Source organism: Acinonyx jubatus, chromosome B4 (assembly GCF_027475565.1).
Source record: "Acinonyx jubatus isolate Ajub_Pintada_27869175 chromosome B4, VMU_Ajub_asm_v1.0, whole genome shotgun sequence".
Taxonomy (NCBI): domain Eukaryota; kingdom Metazoa; phylum Chordata; class Mammalia; order Carnivora; family Felidae; genus Acinonyx; species Acinonyx jubatus.
The window spans coordinates 101,223,153-101,239,668 of record NC_069387.1 but is presented as its reverse complement, the minus strand read 5'-3'; the positions used below and the strand labels follow the sequence as shown (position 1 = coordinate 101,239,668).

The window sequence follows — 16,516 nt, the reverse complement described above, 5'->3', positions numbered from 1 at the left end:
TACCAAAGCCAGACAAAACACCACAAGAAAATTACATGCCAAAATTCTTGGTGAATACAGATGCAAAAACCCTCGATAAAATACTAGTAAATCTAATCCAGCAGCAAATTAAAATGATTATACAGAATGACCAAGTGGGATTTATCCCTGCAAAACAAGCATGTTCAATATACAAAAGTCAATTAATGAATTAATTAATGAATTAAAAAGTCATTAATTGAATAAAGAATAAAAAAGCATATGATCATCTCAAAAAATGCAGAAAAAGCATTTGAAAAAATCCAACAATGCTTTATAATAAAAACTCCCAACAAAGTAGGTGTAGAAGGAATGTACCTCAACATAATAAAGGCCGAATATGACAAGCTCACAGCTAACATCATACTCAGTAGTGAAAAACTGAAAGCTTTTCCCTTAAGATCATGAACAAGGCAAGGAACGCCCCCAGTCTCACCACTTCTGCTTAACATCGAACTGAAAATCCTAGCCAGGGAAGTTAAGCAAGAACTAGAAATCAAAGGCACCCAATTTGGAAAGGAAGAAGTAAAATGGTTCCTGTCTGCAGGCAACATGATGTTATAAATAGAAAACCCTGAAGACCCTATTAAAAAGAGGAAAAAAAAAAAAACCTGCTAGAACTAATAAATAAATTTGGTAAAGTTGCAGGATACAAAATCAACATACAAAAATCTTGTGTTTCTATACACGGCCAGTGAACTATCTGAAAAGGAAATTAAGAAAATAGTTCCATTTATAACAGAACCAAAAAGAATGAAATACTTAGGAGTAAATTAACTAAAGTGGTGAAAGATTTTTATACTGAAAACTACAAAACATTGTTGAAAGGAATTAAACAAGACACAACACATAGGAAGACATCCTGTATTCATTGACTGCAGGGATTAATATTGTTAAATGCCAGTACTACCCAAAGCAGTCTACAGATTCAAATGCAATCTCTGACATGGAATCTAAAAGGGGCATGTGATGAATGATTTAGCTAAGGTTGAAGAGCGTGAGTGAGAGGTGGCAATGACCCAGAGGGCAACAGTTTCCTCTAACAAGACCCAGGGCTGAGTGTCCCAGATAGATTAGCCTGGAAGGAAGATTGTTGGAAGAATCCAAGCCACTTTCCTCTAAAAAACTCTGATGTTGCAGCAGGCGTGTGAAGGAGACCATGATTTCTATTTCAAGGCTGCTCTAGGCCCACTAAACAGACACCATGAGCAAAACCCACCCTTCTGAGTTGAAAAAATTTAAGAACAAGAAGTTATCGTTGAAATTGAACAGTAGCAGACATATCCAAGGAATACCGAGGGGATTTGATTTCTTTATGGGTCTTGTGATAGATGAATGTGTAGTGATCACAACTTGTAGCAACTGAACAGCACTGGAAAGGTGGTAATACAAGGAAGCAGTATTATCACATGAGAAACATTGGAACGAGCAGAAATAACGGCTGTGTTCAGCAGAGAAATCAATCATTTCCACATGTCTATTTTACAAAGGGCCTGTTTCACAGGGACATAAAAATTCAGGTTGTGAACATCTGTCATATTAAATTTTTTATTGAAATTGAAACACTTAAAACTCTGCTAAGATCAGGTCCAAAATCCTCTTCCTGACCTATAAAGTTCTCCCATCACTTTGTCCCAACTTACGTTTCTCGTCACTTCACCCCAGCACCCCTTTCCCAATATGTGTTGTTCTGGAGCCACAGTAGGCCATTCACTAATTCCTTCAGCATGCCTGGCACTTTCACAACTTTGTGCCTTTGCTCAAGCTATTCTCTGCCTGCAATGCCTCTCTTTTCCTCTTCATCCAGTGAATTCTTATCCCCATTTGTGAAGCCTTCATGGCTCACTTACTCAGATAGTTTGTCTCTCATTCCACTTCTCCACCATTACATTATATTCCAATTATTTGTTTACATGCCTGCCTTTGTGCTGAAACAGGAAGCTCCTTGAAAGCTAGTTTTAATATGCTGGTGCTTAAGCAGAATTGGCAAAAATGCAAATAGCCCATGATGCTGCATTTAAAGCAATTACAGCAGTATTTTGTCCTGCATTCTCTCTTGCTACATAATTTTATTATTTCATAATAAATCTTGAAGAAGTAGACTCATTCTTCCCAAGTTTTTCCCACATAGAAGTTTCCAAGGTACACATTTTCCTTTTGTGAGTCTGACTCCCTAAACAAAATGACAACTGTGATAAGTGATACTAATTTTCAAATGCACATGCTTATTCAACAATTTCCTGAACAAGATACTATGTTGGACATGGGGAAAGATAACAAAAAGTTAGTTTCATCTATCTTGAGAATTCACAAGATATGGTTAAGAGCAAGGAAAAAAAAGAGGGTCTCAGCTCTGATAACAGACTCATCCATGGGAGTGGGGCAGATATTTGGAACAGATTCTGAGAGCCCAGTGAGAAGACAATGCTGGATATCTGAAACATTGCAACAAACAGTAGGTGGTAGCCCGGGAAAGTAGTCCATCAGGTGGCCTTTTCAAGGAAATAGGAACACTCCTAACCAAGAAATGCCTAATGCGTCCAGACCAATCCTCCAGGAGCTTAAAGAAAAGCTAAGAGAGGCCGTTAAGTCAAGTCAGCAGTAGACAGACAAGTGATGCAGTCACAAGCTAAGTCTCCAGGACCAAACAAGAAGAAGGTAATGCGTCAGATATTCAGGGACAAATTACATGCAGTGACTCAGGGCCCAGGTTTTAAGGTGGGTGGCCCATTATTAGAACAGAGGTGGTGTGCCTGAGTGGCTCAGTCGGTTAAGCATCTGACTTCCACTCAGGTCATGATTTCACAGTTCACGAGTTTGAGCCCTGCATCGGGCTCTGTGCTGCCAGCTCAAAGCCTGGAGCCTGCTTCAGATTCTGTGTCTCATTCTCTTGTGACTCTATCTCTCAAAAATAAATAATAATGTAAAAAAAAAAAATTTTTTTAAGGAAGAGAGGCACAATGTCAGAAACCAATTTGGAGAAAAATCATGATGTTACCTTGTAGAATTCTTTAGATTACTGTTACCTCTCCTGAGTATTGGTCCTGAAGGTTAGCGTGAGGTTGCATATGTTTTGGGGTTCAATTGCAATCAGCAGTAGGGAGGAAAGTATAGCAAAATCCAGCAAACAGGGCTGGGAATTGGTCCCCAATTGGGAATTGGACTCACACTGCAAGAACAGAGGGGACAGGAAAGATGGTACCCAAGAGGAAACATGAGTTACTATATTACCAGAGGAAGATTTCATAGATACTGAGTTGGCAAAAACGAGCTGTTCCCTACTGTGAATTTCAACATAGTGATGCTGTCTAATGAATAAATAGTTGGAAAACTATGGTATGTATTCTGAAAGATTTTAAGCTATAGTTCCATCTAAAACCATTAACTTCTGCAGGATTCCTGTGACTTTAATGTAGTGGAAGGATTAAGGCCTTTACAGTTTGTTGAAATCTCTAAGAGAACTTTGGACTGATGATTGAACCTCACAGGTGAATGAAGTATGGGACTTTGCTCTCTCTTAATTTCCCTCTCTCTGGCTATTGAAACCTAGAGTCATATAGCTATAAGCATATACTTACAGCTTATACTATACAGTGAGTGCTTCAAGAATTTGTGGCTATTTTTTCTGGTACTATCAGCTTAATCCAGCCAATTAGTGACACAAAGAATGAAGAGATAAGGAGATAACAAATGCTATTTGAGATCAAACCCAGGGTCATTGCCTATCTAGCTGAGGAGTAGAGAATGGGTTGAATCTATGACAGTAACCACCAAAGTGCCTGGAGCAATTATAGGTTTTCCTCATTAGCCAATGATATATTTTTTCCCCCAAATCATGCCTTCTTTTCTAATTATGAGTTGAGACCCATAAGTGGGTTGTAAAATCATTTCAGTGGGTTGGGACTAGGGTCTTAAATTATATAGAAAAAAATAAAATAGAACTGAAGAGTAGAGAAGATAAGCAAAGAGAAGAAAAAGCTTTTAGTTGTATGTGCACGTGTGTGTATGTGTGTGTGCTGAGTTCCAATATAAAATACATTTCTTTCTGTGGCTTCCAGCTTAAAAAGTAGATACAGACTTATACATAGATATAGCTATAAACATGGAGAAAGAGACATATAAAACAAATAGCTGGCAAAATCTCTCCAAAATACTATCACCAACCGCATGGGAGGCACTCTCCACCATAATATTCATAGGCATCTACAAAAATACAATCATAACAAAATGACTATCTTTGGCAAAACCAAGCATAACTAAAAGTTAAAACAGAGGGAACAGGTTATTTAAAGTTTGGAAGACAACTTAAAACTTGAGCTTAACTTCTCCAAACTTAATTTTCTCATGTTAAAAAAAACAACCAGGAGTGATTTAAAGAACTTCTAGGCCCTCAGAATACTTTTCTATTGTATTCCATTCTATTCCATTCTTGTGTTCTGCCAACCCCCAATCTGAGTATCATCATTCAACTTTACCCAATTCTAGTATTAAATGTTTTTCACACAGAGAATTTACGATGTCTTCTTTATTTAACAAAGTTTCTTTTTTCTACTACAGAATGAATTCCCATTTAACAAAGAAAATGTAGAAGAAGGAAAATCACTCTTAGGCCTAACATTTAAAGCAAACAGTGAAGATTTTTCTAAGCACTGTAAATTATCCAATACTTTCAGAGAGATGTACATTAAACTGCAAGAACAAGTTAGAGATCACATTATATAGGGACTTGGTTTATATATTTGAGTTATAGAGACTTATACAAAGGTACTTCCTGATAAAATGAAGAGCAAGCCGGTATAAAATTGCAGTGTCAGCCTTTGTGCTGGCAGAAATACCCACTGATATTTTGAAGTGGGGGTGACCACTGGAATTCCTTTTAAACAGAGCATCAGCTGCATAATTCTCTGATCTCACACCCACTCATGCTGATCTTCCTTTTTCTCTGCCCAGGCAGAGAGTGGAAAGAGATCAGAACAGAATTCTTACAGGGAGGCAGTCTGACCCTCCACTCCCGCCCTGCTCTGACTCCAGTTCAAAGATAGAAATGAAATCCAAGCAGGGTGTGGTTACACTGTGGGATGTGAGTTTGGCCAGAGCCCGAGCGTTGTTATCTCATCTGTTTTACCCAATCCCTGAGCTCTCAAAGTCCTATCACTGATTCACTCTTTCTCAACCCTCTGAACCTTGAACAGAAAAAGCTGGTGTTTTAGAAGTGGATCAGAGTGACAGGTATCATCTAAATCCAGAGTCCTTACTGTGGTCCATAAGATGCTTCATCAGGAGGCTTCTGTCTGCCTGTGACCGCCTTTCCTGCAACCCTGCCCCTGCTTGCACTGCCCTACTTTCTGGTCTCAAACACATCCAGTATGTTCCTGCTGCACACGCGGTTCCTTCTGCCTGCAAAAGTTGTCCTTTGGTTTCTGCATGGCGTAATTCAGATCACTGCTGTACCTCTGGAACTCAAACTTTCTCAGTCCCATCACTCTGTATTCCATATACCTTGCTCAATTTTTCCTCATAGCACTTAAGTGTTTAGCTTGATTTCTTCTGCTACAGACATGCTTAGAATCTTGCCTCTGCCCTTGCTCTGATCCTTAACAAACTACATACTCATACTCCTTATACTCCATTTCCATTATTCATAAAAATGAATTATTGCAAAGTTCAAATGGAATTACATGTAAAAGCTCTGAATTCAATGCTTATTACATTAAAATGCAAAGTTTCATAATGACAAGGATTTGTAGGTTTAGAGCTATACTTCAGCACCCACAACAGTACCAAGAATTGGTTTTAATAAATACATTTAGAAGGAAGGAAAGGAGAAAGGGAGGGAAGGAGAAGAGAGATGAAGAGGGAAGGAAGCAGAGAGGACAATTATGGATCAATGTTAATTTCTGATCATTGTTTTTTACTTTTTTCCACTAATGTGCCTCTGAAATACTTCTATGAAAGAATTTGTGTACGATAAATGAATACGCACCTACCTTTTCCTAATTCATAAGAGGTCCCCACCTCCCTTCTTACCTTCTGACTCCTTAACGTTGTTCAATCCTTATTTTTTAAGATCCCTAAAAACCAGCAAAAAAAAGTAAAACATGAGAAGTAACATACTAAAGCTAGGATAGCAGTGGTATATGTGACAGGTAATAGCTGAGACCCAGAGTCTAGCAAGACCTACCAGAGTAAGATGGCCCATATAACTAACGGCTCATAACTATTAAGTGCTCCAGACAAGAAACTGAATTCTTTGCATGTCCACTGGTAGACACTCTGGGAGACCTAACAAACAAAGCCCAGGCTCAAAGGTATCTGCCAACAGAAATCCTGGAAGAAGTCCTGACAAGCATAAAGTCAATGTCAGGGAAATCTAACAGTGGTCTTCTGGTCAACTGTGAGCTTCATGAAACTCTCAGTGAGTCAGGGAACTGTCTCTGATTATTCCCTTCCATATCCACAATGCCTAGCTAACTCCTGACTTGTGCATGCTCCATGATTATGCGATGAGTGAATAAATTATCAATAAATTAAGGTCTTTTTTTTAGTTAAAGCAAAAAGCCTCAACACAAATTCTCTTAAACAAGCAAACGAGCAAAATAACAAACCTGAAGAGTGCTGGTTTAGACTTGACTGCAGAAGCAGCTGAATGCAGGACACAAATACTATCATCAGCACATGTGGTCTGTCTTTCCACTTTCAGACAACCAGCACTGCCCAAGGCTACATGCTTTCTTAGTCTCATCCACGAGGAGAAAGAAGTTTTTCACACACGTGAATTAAGGAGATGGAGAGCATAAAGCATTGCCTCTGCTTAGAACGCACACCATTTTTGAGCCAATCACTGGAGTTAAGGAAATGCAAAGCGCTGATTTTCTGAAGCCTCTTTAAGAATAGCACAGGGTCAGGTTAACAATGACCACCTGTGCTGACAGAGACAGAGGGGATTCACCAAAGGGAAATCTGGTTAAGGTTATTTCTTAGAAGGAGTGTGAGTGAGTGTTGGGCTCCATAAACAACAAATGTCCACACTGAGGCAGCAGGCCCAGGCAAGGGAGTCTTGCAGCAGGGATCCAAACATGAGGTCTAGACAAGGTTCCAGTCCCTGGGAGCACTGATGGGAGTAAAGCAATGTGGGAGGACTTCAAGTATACATTGGGGTAACAACAGAAGTGGGACTCAGTCGTGAGCCAGCCCGATTAGGAACTGCTACTACAACTAAGGGGAAGAGCAAGACTGTGAGGGAAATTAAAATGAGACCAGTCTCAGCTGCTTTAATATTAAGTTCTCAAAAGCTTCCTTTGAATGAGAACATGGCTGGGTTTAGTGAAGCCAAGGAGATGATAGCATTCACATGGGGGCCTATTTATTACCCTCTTACTCTACCAGGGCTTAAATATTCCTCTACTACTGACACTTTACCTTTAGGCACGTTTCAGACTCCTATTAAACTACATGTTGGACATTATCTGCAAAGATGTGCCACACGTACCCCAACTTCAACTTCCTACTTTATCTCCCACCTCTCCTTGTCCCAAGCAATACAATATTTTCCTCCAAATCTGGCTCTTTGCCTATATTGCCAGTCTCAATGAATACCACCCTCATCTAAACCAGAAATCCGTCCACGATCTTTCTCTTTTCCTACCTGTCTTCTTAGCTATCTATTATCTATCTATCCATCTTTCTCTACATCTCTATTTCCCCTCCTACCTAATCAATCATTAAATCCTATCTCTTATATTTCCTACTTATTGCTTGACTCTGTCCCCTTTCTCCTAGCCCAAAAACGGTTGCCCTGATTTAGGCCCATCTTTTGCAGAAAGTATTTCAATTGCTCCCTAGCTGGATTGCTTACCCTGAGATACACATTTCTGAAAACCATAACCCACATAGTTCCAAATCACTGAGTACTTACATACTTGAAGAGAAGACTGAACCAATAGATATTTCTAACTCTCTACTAATCACATGACTACTATAAAAGATCGACAGTGCCTTGTCTTTGGGCCACTGTGTAAAATAACTTTCTTTGGTACGTACAGTGCAGTAGACAAAATTCTATTTTATTGGAATCTTTGGCTTTGATGACATGATTTACTTTCACCAGCAATTTACAGATGCAATGGCCTATGCTTCTGTAATATGCATATTATATCTTTGAAGATGAAAGAAAACATTCCAACCTTGGGCTGTCTCCCTCAATTATAATTATAGATAGCCTACTTTGCACCTACTTTTGGATAAGATACAAAATATCTTTGGGCATCAGTTTGAAAACTCCACTATAATAGTGTAACATCAGATAAATAATCAGTCGAAAACTCCAAGTAGACATAGAGACATAAAAAATCTTACTATGAGCAGACAGTAAGTTTTCTTCCGAATTTTTTGACTAATAGATTGAATTATATGTAATCATTTTGGCTCACCTACTTAAATGATGCTTTGATTATGTAAGATAATGAAATTTTTAAGTATGTTTCTAGGTTACCACGTGTGTTTATCTTTGTTTTGATTATGATATGTGACCTGCTTTAACTATTCAGACAAGAGACATTACACAATACGTTTACAGGTATTTATTTTATAGGTATTTGCTTTATATAAAATTGCTTAGATGAATCTATGATAGGCTCTGAGTCTAACAAGACTTTAAGTGCCTTATTACTCTTCTCTGCAAGAAAGTTCAACAGAAATTTTAAAAATTTTATCATTTAAAAAAATTTTAACGTTTATTTATTTGTGAGAAAGAGAGACGGAGCGCGAGCGGGGGCAGGACACAGAGAGAGGGAGACACTGAATCCAGAGCAGGCTCCAGGCTCCAACCTGTCAGCACAGAGCCCAACGCAGGGCTCGAACTTGCGAGCCGTGAGATCATGACCTGAGCCGAAGTCAGACACTTCTGTAGCTGAGCCAACCAGGTGCCCCAAAACTTTTATCATTTTGAAAAAGTAGAAGTACTTACTGATATTTATACATTCTTAGATACCATAACTAAGTTCCCTTCTTTAAAAAAAAAGTAAGTGTCATATTGGAGAATGTTTATCTTGTAAATCCAATGAATAACTTAGAAGTAATATTAATGAATTTGCTCCAGACACAGCTTTCATGCTATGTGATGAAAAGGTGTTAATGCTTACAGAAACAACTGATCTAAAGTCTAAACCGAAGAGTCAAAGGCAAAAAAACAAAACGAAACAAATAACACAATCTAGAGATAATGTTATTTTCAGAAGTAACTATGCAAAATGCATTGTCAAGTCATTCCAAAAGATTTAAAGCTTCGGTCTTTGAAAATAAAAAACAACCTTGTGTTTGCTTTATAAATACCCAGTAACTTATTTAATGATTTATGATTTAAAGTAAGTAAAAAGCTTACTTTAAAAATGCACAACCTCTAACATACTTAATAAGCACCTGAGATGATGACAATTCTAAGCTATCAGTACATATTCAATAGTGAGAAAACTTGCTATTCTTCATCCTTTCCTCAACATGCGTCTTTTTAATTTGTAAAACAAGCTCATTCATTCATGCCAAGGACTGCCTGTTTCTATTAATGATCTATATTGTGCTACTATGTGTTAGGAAGATAAATGAACACAAGAATTGTTGAGACAAGATCACTTTCAAATGGCCTGCTGTAATAAGTTCTGGAAACACCAGTCATTTAATATTTACACATGAGTTATTAGATACCTAGCACTAGGCTGAAGATATATTAGAGTTTTATCAGTAGAGATAGAAACACTGGCCTGTTAGATTTGTAATTGTACAGGGACTTCTACCAATGCATATTCTGTTACTCAGTGCTTCTGTGAGTGTGTGTGCCTGTGTGTGTGTGTGTGTGTGTAATGAGAGAGAGAGAGAGAGAGAGACCAGCTTTCTTTTCCTCTTGTGAGTCAGTGGTATTGGGTCAGTAAAATTAACATTCCTATCTCCTATTCCTATGTGGAAATAAGTTCCCATGCTAGTAGGTGTGTGTGTTGATAATGGCGAAGCCTTTGCCCAAAATATACAAATTGTATTCGTTTTCCTAATAAATATTCAAAAAATATTAACTAATTGTGAGTCTTTCCCTTATTTTTTACAATAATGTGTTTTTACGTGCATCTGACCTTCAATGTTTTATGTGGCAGAGAAAGATGGATGAAAATACCACAATTTGAGGTTAAAATGAAGAGTCCTAAACTAGTAGATCACAAGACGAATTGACCCAGCTGGTGTATGTTATTTAACAAACATAACATTTCTAAAAATTATTTAACTTCCAGCATTCAGTGATTGGGAGATTTTGTAAAAATTCTACATCGCAGTTCCTCTTGACAATCAAAAGATCTGGAAATATTGTATTCTCATTTCTATGAGGGCTGAGTGAAGTACCATTACTTCCTTTAGACTGGATATGAATCTTCAGTTTAAGAATTTTCTCCATGCACGTCTGCTTCATCATCCACATTACCTGCCTGGCTCCTGCAAACATGTAAGGTTGCAATTCCTGATTTTCATAGAGAGCATAATCTAATTATCTGGTAAATGGGTTAATTAAACATTTATTTTCTCTGTTTCCTTCCCACCCGATAGTAACGAATACTGACCTTTTATCTAAAGTATTCTGGTTATTAGCTTCAAAATGATCCTTTGTAAGCACCTTATGATCCTTTAATCAAAACTAAACAAAGCAAAATCATTTTCATTGGTTATTCTAAAACAAGAAAGTCAAGTCTTTCTATTCAATGAATTGTCAGTTTTTGAAACAATATGTTTTTGTAAGTTCATATTTCTATGTAATTATTTACCTCTTTACTAGAAAATCAGTCTCAATGGTAGTTGACAAGTAACATTATCTTCATACACAAAGCATGGCATATGTCCATGGAGGTTGCCCAAGATCAAGGCATCCACCCATCAGCTTGTGGGAGTATCTATGTATATATGGATATACTGACTCTTATTTTTTTTTAAGTGATATTTTTTGAAACAGATTTTTCCTTAAAACATGTAGGAGAGGTTCTTGGGATAAAATGATGATGGGAAATTATTTTTAAAAATTATTTTTTCCCACTGACATTCAGAACTGTTATGATGATGTCCACTACAAACTTTTTCTACTTGTTCAAACATTAGACACAGGGAAAAACCAAGCGTATGAATATTCCAACACACTGTCCACATTTATAGTAATTTTAAACTCAGAAACTTCGTGAAACGTGTGCTGAAAGACAGATACATTATTCAAGTTTTACCTTGAGGCATTTTTCCTAAGGGGCTGAGTTAGGAACAAAGTTTTACATGGAAACATTGAAGCATCTTAGCTGATGTTGGTGGATGGAGCTTTCTATATTTAAAAGTGAGGCATTTATTTTTTGTCTCCTTAAATGGATGCAAGAGATTAACCTCTAGTTTTTTTAATATCTTCAAGATCTATTTAATGAGCACAGAAAGAGAGCTACATGTTTATGTGCTGATATAAATATTTAAATGAACTAATTTTACCAAATGAAACATTTTAGAAGTTATATAACATAAAAATTACAACAGCATTAAGTTAAACGTTACTAACTTTCTTTGAGAAATTATTATTTTTTTCTTCATAGAGGTAAATTTGCCTGGGAAAAAAACCACAAAAACAACAGCTCTCTGTACCAATTAAGGCTTTGGGAAAGAATTTGAGAAATACAGCATTTATCGTCTCCTACCTCCTACAAAAATGGTACTGTTGCCCATTCTCAGTAGCCTTCAGTTATTGACCTAGGACTAGAGGTGAATGTGTAATGATCCACCATCTTTCCCTAATGTCCCATTCTACCTGTACTTGATGCCCTGGATTGTGAGTGGGATGTAGAGTGTGGCCAAGAACACGAAGAATTTATCCAGTCTCAGTCGGGAACTGAATCTGTGACAGAACTCCAATCAGCTGAATCAAGAGGACAAGGACAGATAACGCCGTTTATGCAGACGGTGCCTTATTTCAATTTTCTCCTCAAACTGGATCATCTCAGTTATCCTACCGTCTCTCCCACAATTTCTCAATGCTCTTTAATAGTTTTTTTTCCCTCCTGATAAAATAGAATGAGATCTTCTTTTAATACTTGAGTCTTTAATACTTTATTTTAATGCTTCTTTTAATACTCAGTCTTTTTTTTTACACATTTTTTACTTTTAAGTTTAAGTTTTTATTTTAATTCCAGTTAGTTAACATACAGTGTTCTACGAGTTTTGGGAGTACAATATAGTGATTCAATTATTCCATACATCACTACAAGTGCTAATCCCCATCACCTATTTGACCCATCCCCCCACCCACCTTCCTCTGGGTAACCATCACTTTTTTTTCTATAGTTAGGAGTCTGTTCCTTGATTAGTCTCTCTCTTCCCCCCGCCCTTAACCATTTGTTTTGTTTCTTAAATTCCACATATGAATGACATTATATGGTATTTCTTTCTCTGACTTATTTTTCTTGGCATTATTCTAAGTCTATCAATGTCATTGCAAATGGCAAGATTTTATTCTTTCTATGGCTGAATAATATTCCATTGTGTGTGTGTGTGTGTGTATATATATATATATATATATATATATATATACTATTTATTTACTCATTCTTCAATCAGTGGACACTTGGGCTGCTTCCCTAATTTGACTATTATAAATAATGCTGCTATAAACATAGGAATACATGCATCCCTTTGAATTAGTGTTTTTGTATTCTTTGAGAAATACCCAGTAGTGTGATTGCTGGATCCTAAAGTTGTTCTATTTTTAACTTTTTGAGGAAACTCCCTACTGTTTTCCACAGTGCCTATACCAGTTTGCATCTTCCCCCACCCACAGCGTGTTAAGTATTCCTTTTTCTCCATATCCTCGCCAACACCCTATTGTTTCTTGTGCTCTTTTTTAAAAAATGTTTATTTATCTATTTTGAGTGAGGGAGAGAGAGAGAGAGCACATGAGTGGAGAAGGGGCAGAGAGAGATGGAGAGAGAGAATCCCAAACAGGTTCCAAGCTGTGAGCGCAGAGCCCAACGCAGGGCTCAATCCCACAAAGCATGAGATCACGGCCTGAGCTGAAATCAAGAGTCAGACTCATAACTGACTGAGCCACCCAGGTGCCCTTTTTATGTTGTTGATTTTAGGTATTCTGACAGGTGTGATGTGGTACCTTATTGTAGTTTTGATTTTCATTTTCCTGATGATGAGTGATGTTGAACATCTTTTCATGTGTCTGTTGATCATCTGTATGCCTTCTTTGGAGAAATGTCTGTTCATACCTTCTGCCCATTTTTTACTGTATTATTTGTCTTTCAGTATTTTGGGATACTAATCCTTTATTGGATATGTCATTTGCAGATATCTTCTCCCATTCTGCAGGCTGCCTTTTAGTTTTATTGATTGTTTCCTTCACCGTACAGAAACTTTTTATTTTGCTCCAGTCCCAATAGTTTCTTTTTGCTTTTGTTTCCCTTGCTTCAAGAGACGTATCTAGAAGTTGCTATGCCAGATGTCAAAGAAGTTACTGATTGTGTTCTCTTCCAGGATTTTTATGGCTTCAGGTCTCACATTTAGGTCTTTAACCCATTTTACATTTATTTGTGTGTATGGTGCAAGAAAGTGGTCCAGTTTCATTCTATTCTTTTAAGTAGGCTCGATGCTTAATATGGAGCTGTGAACTCATGAGCCTGAGATCAAGAGTAAGATGCTCTACCAACTGAGTCACCCAGGCTCCCCCAGTTTCATTCTTTTGCATGTGGTTGTCCAGTTTTCCCAGCACCATTTGTTGAGAAGACTCTCTTTTTTCCATTGGATATTCGATATTCTTTCCTGCTTTTCAAAGATTAACCATTTAATTGTGGGTTTATTTCTGGGTTTCCTATTCTGTTCCAGTGATCTATGTGCCTATTTTTGTACCTGTACCATACTGCTTTGATTACTACAGCTTTGTAATATAACTTGAAGTTCTGAATTTGTGATGCCTTCAGCTTTCCTTTTCTTTTTCAAAATTGCCATGGCTATTCAGGGCCTTTTATGGCCCTACTCAAATTTTACAATTGCTTGTTCTAGTTCTGTGAAAAATGCTGTTGGTATTTTGATAAGGATTGCATTAAGTGTGTAGATTGCTTAGTGTAGTATAGACATTTTAACAGTATTTGTTCTTCCAACCCATGAGTATGGTCTTTCCATTTCTTTGTGTTGTATTCAATTTCTTTCATTAGTGTTTTACAGTTTTGGGGTTTTCTAAATTTTTTAAAATATTTATTTATTTTTGAAGGAGGTGGGCAGAGAGAGAGAGGGAGACACAGAGTCCAAAGCAGGCTCCAGGCTCTGAGCTGTCAGCACAGAGCCCAGAGCGGGGTTCAAACTCACGAAGCACGAGATCATGACCTCAGCCAAAGTTGGATGCTTAACCAACTAAGCCACCCAGGTGCCCCAATGTTTTACAGAGTTAAGAGCACAGGTCTTACATACCTTTGGTTAGGTTTAGTCCTAGGTATCTTATTATTTTTGGTGTAATTGTAAATGGGATAGTTTTCTTAACTTCTCTTTCTGCTGCTTCATTATTGGTGTGTAGAAATACAACAGATTTTGCATCCTGGGACTTTCCTGAATTTGTTTATCAGTTCTAGCAGGTTTTTGGGTGGAGTCTTTCAGGTTTCCTCTATATAGTATCATGTCATCTTCAAGTAGCGAAAGTTTTACTTCTTCCTTGCCAATTTGGATTCCTTTTATTTCTTTTAGTTGTCTGATTGCTGTGGGCTAGGACTTTCGATACCATGTTGAATTCTCACTAAGTGGTGAGAATCTTGTTCCAGACCTTAGAGGAAAAGCTCTCAGTTTTTCACAATTAAGGATAATGTTAGCTGTGGGTTTTTCTTATATGACCTTTATTATGTTGAAGTACATTCCCTCTAAACCCACTTTGGTGAGGGTTTTTTTTATCGTGAATGGATGTTGTGCTTCATCAAATGCTTTTTCTGCATCTATTAAAATGATCATATCTTTTCTCTCATTGATGTGATGTATCATGTTGATTGATTTACAAATCTTGAAACATTTTTGCAACCCAGCAACAAATGCCACTTGATCATGGTGTATGATTTTTTAATGTATTGTTGAATTTATTTTGTTGAAAATTTTTGCATCTATGTTCATCAGGAATATTGGTCTATAATTTTCCTTTTTAGCATTATCTTTCTCTGGTTTTGGTGTCAGGGTGACACGGGCCTCATAGAATGAATTTGGAAGTTTTCCTTTCTTTTCTATATTTTTGGAATAGTTTGAGAAGAATGAATGTTAATTTTTCTTTAAATATTTGTTAGAATTAACCTGTAAAGCCATCTGGTCCTGTACTTTTGTTTATTGGAAGGTTTTTTTGTTTGTTTGTTTGTTTGTTTATTGTTAACATTCCATTTTTTGTGCTGGTCATCAGTCTGTTTAAATTTTTTTTAATGTGTATTATTTTTGAGAGAGTGTGAGTGGGGAGGGGCAGAGAGAGAGGGAGACACAGAATCTGAAGCAGCCTCTAGGCTCCAAGCTGTTAGCACAGAGCCTGACGCAAGGCTCAAAGCCATGAACTACAAGATCATGACCTGAGCAGAAGTTGGATGCTTAATCAGCTGAGCCACCCAGATGCCTCTGGTCATCAGTCTGTTTAAATTTTTTGTTTCTTCCTGTTTCAGTTTTGGAGTTTATATGCTCCTAGGAATTTATCCATTTCTTCTAGGTTGCCCAATTTGTTAATATAGTTTTTCATAGTATTCTCTTATAATTGTTTGTATCTCTGTGGTGTTGGTTGTTATTTCTCCTCTCTCATTTTTGATTTTATTTATTTGATCCGTTCTCTTTTTTTCTTCATTCGTCTTGCTAGAGGTTTATCAATTTTATTGATTTTTTTCAAAAAGCCAGTTCCTGGTTTCATTGATCTGTTTTATCTGTTCTAATGGTTTTTTTTAGTTTCTATATCATTTATTTATTTCTGTTCTAATCTTGATTATTTCTTTCCTTCTGCTGATTTTAGTTTTGTTTCTTGTTCTTTCTGTAGCTCCTTTAGGTGTAGGTTAGGGTTTTTTCTGAGATTTTTTTTTTTTTTTAGGTAGACCTATATGGCTATAAACTTCCTTCTGGAAACTACTTTTGCTATATCACAAAGGTTTGGGACCATTATGTTTTCATTTTCATTTGTTTTTGTGTACTTTTTTTTTTATCTCTTCTTTTATTTCCTGTTTGACCCAACATTGTTTAGTAACATGTTATTTACCCTTCATGTATTTGTGGTCTTTCCAGATTTTTTACTGTGGTTGACTTCTAGTTTCAGAGCTTTGTGTCAGAAAAGATACATGGTATGACTTCAATCCTCTTGAATTTGTTGAGGCTTCTCTTGTGGGCTAATATGTGATCTATTCTAGAGAATGTTCCATGTGCACTTGAAAAGAATGTGCATTCTGCTATTTTAGGAAGGAATGTTCTGAATATATCTGTTAAATCCATATGTTCCATTGTG

General features: G+C 37.0%; 1 pseudogene; it reads left to right on the top strand.

Annotated features, from left to right (window-relative positions):
* The first annotated feature begins 1,187 nt into the window (after positions 1 to 1,187).
* LOC106967424 (small nuclear ribonucleoprotein G-like) lies at positions 1,188 to 1,530 on the top strand (annotated as a pseudogene).
* Positions 1,531 to 16,516: the final 14,986 nt, after the last annotated feature.